This window comes from Bubalus bubalis, chromosome 9, assembly GCF_019923935.1.
Source record: "Bubalus bubalis isolate 160015118507 breed Murrah chromosome 9, NDDB_SH_1, whole genome shotgun sequence".
In the NCBI taxonomy this organism is placed as follows: Eukaryota; Metazoa; Chordata; class Mammalia; order Artiodactyla; family Bovidae; genus Bubalus; species Bubalus bubalis.
The window spans coordinates 106,968,586-106,974,697 of record NC_059165.1 but is presented as its reverse complement, the minus strand read 5'-3'; the positions used below and the strand labels follow the sequence as shown (position 1 = coordinate 106,974,697).

At 42.5% G+C, this 6,112-nt stretch overlaps 1 pseudogene; it reads left to right on the top strand.

The window, feature by feature from the left end:
* Positions 1 to 1,386: 1,386 nt before the first annotated feature.
* On the top strand, positions 1,387 to 2,666 carry LOC112587134 (annotated as a pseudogene).
* Positions 2,667 to 6,112: the final 3,446 nt, after the last annotated feature.

Here is a 6,112-nt window from a genome sequence, read left to right as displayed (position 1 = left end):
AGATCATGGGCTACTCTGAAAGCATATCTACCATCACCATAGATATTGGCAGTTAGTCCTTGGCTGAAGTGCAAGCCCGTGTAAGAATGTATCAGGCCGAGGTAGCCATAGGTAAAGATACTGCCTCAACAACCTCAAAAGGAGTTGCAATAGCATACCCAACACAATACTTACCAATGTTACCTTTAACTTTAAAAAAAAAAAAAACACTTTTTAAAATAAAAAGCTGCTACTTTTTTTTTTTTCCAATGCTGTGTGCAGACTTTTCTTTAGTGGCAGCAAGCAGGGGATATTCTCTACTTGTGGCGCATAAGCTTCTTCTCATTGCAGTGGCTTCTCTTGTTGCAGAACAAGGGCTGCAGGGTGTGTGGGCTTCAGTACTTGTGGCCCGTAGTTTCAGCAGTTACGGCACACAGGCTTAGCTGCCTCATAACGTGTGCAGTCTTCCCGGACCAGGGATCAAACCCATGTTCACTGTATTGGCAGGAAGATTCTTAACCCCTGGTTCACCAGGGAAGTCCCAAGGCTGCTACATTTTAATCCTGAATTATGTGATTATCCCCAGAAAGGTAAAAGAAAAATGTATAAACTGATGGCTATCTGGCATTATAATATGATGATATTACTTCTAAGATGATATTAAACCTCATTTTAAAATTTACTTTTTATTAACTTTTATTGGAGTATAGGGGCTTCCCAGGGGGTATTAGTGGTAAAGAACCCCCCTGCCAGTGCAGGAGACATAAGAGACCTGGGTCCGATCCCTGGGTCGGGAAGATCCCCTGGAGGAGGAAATGGCAACCCACTCCAGTATTCTTGCCTGGAGAATCCCATGGACAGAGGAGCCTGGCGGGCTACAGCCCACTGGGTCACAAAGAGTTGGACATGACTGAGCGACTGAGCACACATGCATAGTTGCTTTACAGAGTTGTGTTAGTTTCTGCTGTACGGCAAAGTGAATCAGCTACATGTATACATATATCCCCTCTTTTCTGGATTTCCTTCAATCCCATTCCTGAGCATATACCCAAAGAAAACCATAATCAAAAAGATATATGCACCCGAATATTCACTGCAGCACTATTTACAATTGCCAGGACATGGAAGCAACCTAAACGTCCATCCAAAGAGAAATGGATAAAGGTGTGAAACAGGTATGCAATGGAATGTTACTTAGCCATAAATGGAACAAAATCATGCCATTTGTTGTGGATGGACCTAGAGACTGTCATACACAGTGAAGTAAGTCAGAAAGAGAAAAAAAAATATTGTATAATAGTACTTATATGTGGAATCTAGGAAAATGATACAGAAAAAGCAGAAATAGAGACATAGATGTAGAGAACAAATTTATGGATACCAAGAGGGGAAGGAGGGGTGGGATGAACTGGGAGATTACGACTGTCTGTCATAAACTCACTGCTGTGTATTATAAAATAGATCACTAATGAGAACCTACTGTATAACACAGGGAACTCTACTCAGTGCTCTGTGGTGACCCTTGTTACCTTTTAAATAAGAGCTCTGAGCCATGAGACTCAGCATTACCCAGAGGAGCTTCATCACTCCCTGTAAAGGAGTCAGGAGGTGACCCATCAGCATTACGCAACTGAAGAAGAGTAACAGGGTTAAAGTCATCCCAGCATAACAGCAGTACAAGCGGAGCAGTTAGCAAAAGGACTTCACAGGATGTGAGGCAGCTGGCTGAGAAATGTTAAGTGTGATGAAAATTCAGGAGGGCTTCTACTGATGGAGGTACAAAATTGGTTAAAGAAGATCCCACAATGATTTTCTCAGTGGCCTTCATCAAAAAAGCAATGGAAGTAATGGCAAAGTGGGTTATCCCCATGTGGCAAGGTCCAGCTTCTGGCTGTAACACTCTATGGGTTGCTCTTTGCCTGGAGGCAGAGGCTTCGGTGCATTCAGGATTCAGCTCTACCCGTCACCCACTGCCATGGCCAAGGAAGGCATTGCTGCTGGAGGTGCCATGGATGTTCATACTGCCCTGCAAGATGTGCTGAAGACAGCCCTCATCCACTGTGGCCTAGCACATGAAGTCCACACAGCTGCCACAGCCTTAGGTAAGCACCAAGCCCATCTGTGTGTGCGTGCATCCAGCCGTGATGTCAAGCTGGTGGAGGCCCTTCGTGTTGAGCACCAAATCAACCTGATTAAGGTTGATGACAACAAGAAACTAAGGAAATGGGTAGGCCTCTGTAAAAGTGACAGAGAGAGAACACCCCTGTAAAGTGGTTGGTTGCGGTTGTGTGGTGGTTAAGGACTATGGCAAAGAGTCTCAGGCCAAGGATGTCACCCAAGAGTACTTCAAACGTAAGAAATGATGAAATTAAAAAACTGGGTTCTTGTTTAAAAAAAAAATGTTCTGTGGGTTGATGATGGTTCCTTTGTTTTTGGGTGAGTACCTCAAGAGCATTCCCTTTCTTTTCACATACAAAAAAGAAAAATGGAATCTGATCATTACTATTCCCAACAATAGGTTGGTTCATCAAACTCTCCTTTAAGGCCTTAAAGGTTATATTATTCAGTTCTTCCCATAAAATTGGGTAGGGGTTATTATTCTTTAGTTAAAAAAAAAAAAAAGTACAGAGGTTTGGCCATAAAACAGAAATTTGGAATCCAATTTCACTAATAACTGACTAAGCCCAAGAAAACCTTGCAGTTGGGTTTTGGGAAATTTAGGACACCATGAAGCCTCTCTGGATCAAGGTGTAGCCCTTCTTCTGATATCAGATGCCCTAAATATCAAAACTGGGTTTGACCAAATTGCAATTTTTCTTTGGTGATCTTATATCCCTTTAAGGCTAAAAGTTTTAGCAAGTGGAGAGTGTCTTCCGTGAGGAGGCTTGAGAAAGAGAGCAAAGATGCAAATCATGCACATATTGCAATTGAACAGAACCTCTTGGGAATCTAAGTCATACAGCCTTTAGGATTTATGAGACTCCCAGTAAAACCCCGAGGCATTACTGTTCCAGGTGAATTAATTTTCTTCCCAAGTGAGGGCAAAATGTATCAGCTAGCTCTACCAACTGAAGTTGGAGGATTTCCCTGGTGGCTTAGATGGTAAAGCGTCTGCCTACAATGTGGTAGACCCGGGTTCAATCCCTGGGTCGGGAAGATCCCCTGGAGGAGGAAATGGCAACCCACTCCAGTATTCTTGCCTGGAAAATCCCATGGGCGGAGGAGCCTGGTAGGCTACAGTCCATGGGATCACAAAGAGTCAGACACGGCTGAGCAACTTCACGTTTGTGTTCACCAACTGAAATATGGAATAACTGAAGCACAGCACAAATCAGTTACAGTAAAGAATTGGCTTCCAGGGGGAATGGACGTTAGGACGAGGGTTAGGAAGAACAGGGTGTCAAGGGATAACAATGACAATGTTGTTTATTGCTCAGAGGTTTGGACACACCTCCACCCTTGGCCCTTAGGTTTTACCAGTGATAAAACAGGAGTGCTACAGGGTCTAGTGCAGGAGATAACAAGGCCTTGAACTTTGTAAGCTTCTATAATGGGCTTTCGGAGAAGGCAATGGCACCCTACTCCAGTACTCTTGCCTGGAAAATCCCATGGATGGAGGAGCCTGGAAGGCTGCAGTCCTTGGAGTCGCTGAGGGTCGGACACGACTGAGTGACTTCACTTTCACTTTTCACTTTCATGCACTGGAGAAGGAAATGGGAACCCACTCCAGCGTTTTTGCCTGGAGAATCCAGGGATGGGGAGCCTGGTGGGCTGCTGTCTATGGGATCGCACAGAGTCGGACATGACTGAAATGACTTAGCAGCAGATAATGGGCTTTATGCCTTTAAGGGCTTCTTATAGTGCTATATTGGAGAAGGAAATGGCAACCCACTCCAGTACTATTGCCTGGAAAATCCCATGGACGGAGGAGCCCAGTAGGGGTCCTCCATTTGAGTCCATGGGGTCGCAAAGAGTGGGACACGACTGAGCGACTTCATTTCACTTCATAGTGCTATATATGTACATTCTGGGAAGAAGTTTTGAGGGATATATTTGAATCTTGATGGGAGATACATGTGAATTTTTCCAAAATCAGTTGGACATTTTGTCCAAAGGAAGATGGTACCTAATCCAATATGGACAAATTATCAAGTGTTTGACTGACAAAGAATCAGCTCTGCCATCAGAGACAGAGCAAATAAAAGGTGTCAGAAGGTCATTTAATTTACCTGATTGACCACTTTGATGACTGCTGCCAAATTCTGGAATTATTTCCTCTCTTTTTTTGAGAAAATTCTAGCACGATATTTCTTTAGGAAGTCTCTATTGCTGTCCACCTGGAACAATCACAACATTGTCAATCAGCTATACTCCAATGCAAAATAAAAAGTAAAAAAAAAAAAGTCTTGGCCTAATAACTAGATAGGGGCAGAGAAACTAAAGAGAAAAGGGTGTGGATCTTTCATAGTGCTTAAGCAAAAAAAGACTAGTTTCATTAACAGGAACCTGTAGTGGTTCATTAGAGATCCCGTCTTTTTAAACTGTTTTGGTACCCCAGGGTAAGGGCTGCTTTATTGTAGTAGGTTGAGCACTGAGAGTGTGGTTCTCTTGTCAGTTAGGACTGGAAGAGACACATTCCTAATCTGAAGAAGTATTTCTGCAAGTTGATTAAGAGGATATGTCAGGAAGTGCTTCTGTAGTTCCTTCAATCTTGTCACTGAAAACTGGGCGGACATTGGAAAGATTGGTTAAGGGGCTCCAGGAGCCTGAAGCCTGAAATTTGAAACAATCTCTTTTCCAACATCGTGTGTGTGTGCTGTCACTTCAGTCGTGTCTGACGCTTTGTGACCCAATGGACAACTGTCCGTGGGCTTATCCCAGCAAGAACCCTGGAGTGGGTTGCCGTCTCCCCCTCCAGGAGGTCTTCCCGACCCAGGGATCAAACCTGCGTCCTCCTGAGGCTCCTGCATTGGCAGGCAGATTCTTGACCACTAGCACCACCTGGGAAGCTGTCTTCCTTTTGGGTGACTCATTTAGAGTGTGATAAAGTTTGTTTTCCAGATTAACTAGATGTGGATAGGCATAATTTCTCATTCTGTCCTGGTTCATTTGACTAGAAAAGAAAGACTTTGATTCAGTCCATTAATAAACATAGAATTAAAAGCTACCCTGGTGGAATCAACATCTGAAGGAAGACCAGAATTTTCTTTAAAAATAACCTGAAGTGAATTATAATAGTCATGAAGATGTTCTTCAGATATTTGTGTTCAAGCCTGACTTTTATTCCAATCAAAAGGCTTTGGAAAAGCCCTAGGAATTATTTGATGACGTTGCCTAGTGATTGTTAGCAGGCTGAGCTCCTGGTTGTAATACTAGAGCCTTTTCAAGGTTTTCCCAGTTAGCAGTTCTCATCCATTGCTGGATCTGACCCTCAGTGACAAGCACATGAATTAGCTAATGTAAGTCACAGAAACCAGGCTGGTAAGTTTGAATGACTATATTAAATTCCTCAGAAAATATCTGAGGATTTTTGGTTACTTTGGGAAATTCCTTAACTATGATTCACAGTTAAGCTTTAGTCTAGGGAATACAAGATATTAAAGATTTAGCCTCTGGGTCCTCAGAAGGCTTAATTTTAAAGGAACAGATTCTAACAACTTCAAAGGAAAGGGGAGTGGAGAGAGTTTCAGAGAAAAAGGAAATTTGGTGAAAGAATTACAATAGGAGAATTGAGAGGATGGCCTCAAAGTACCAATTGAAATAGGCATTCCATTCAGTTTGGAAAATTTGAGAGCTATGGTAGTCTAATTCGGTTTTAAGAAAATTAATTTTAGGGATTTCAAATTTTCCCATAATGGTTATTAATGTTCTAAATTGTCTTGGTTAGGTTGGTCCATTTAGTTAGAATTGTGCATAAGGAAGGACTGTGGTTTTTAAACATAAAATTAGCCCAAGTCCCTGTGTCAGGGGGACAAGCTCAAAATATACAGGTAATTAGCATCCCATTTATTAGGATTTCTTCTCTAGAGTGGAAGAATGATTTTCAAATGGCCAAACAGCCTACAGCTCTAACAGCTTAGAGTTCAAACAGTTTAAACAGTTCAGCTAGCTCAGGCAGCTTGCAACTCAAATG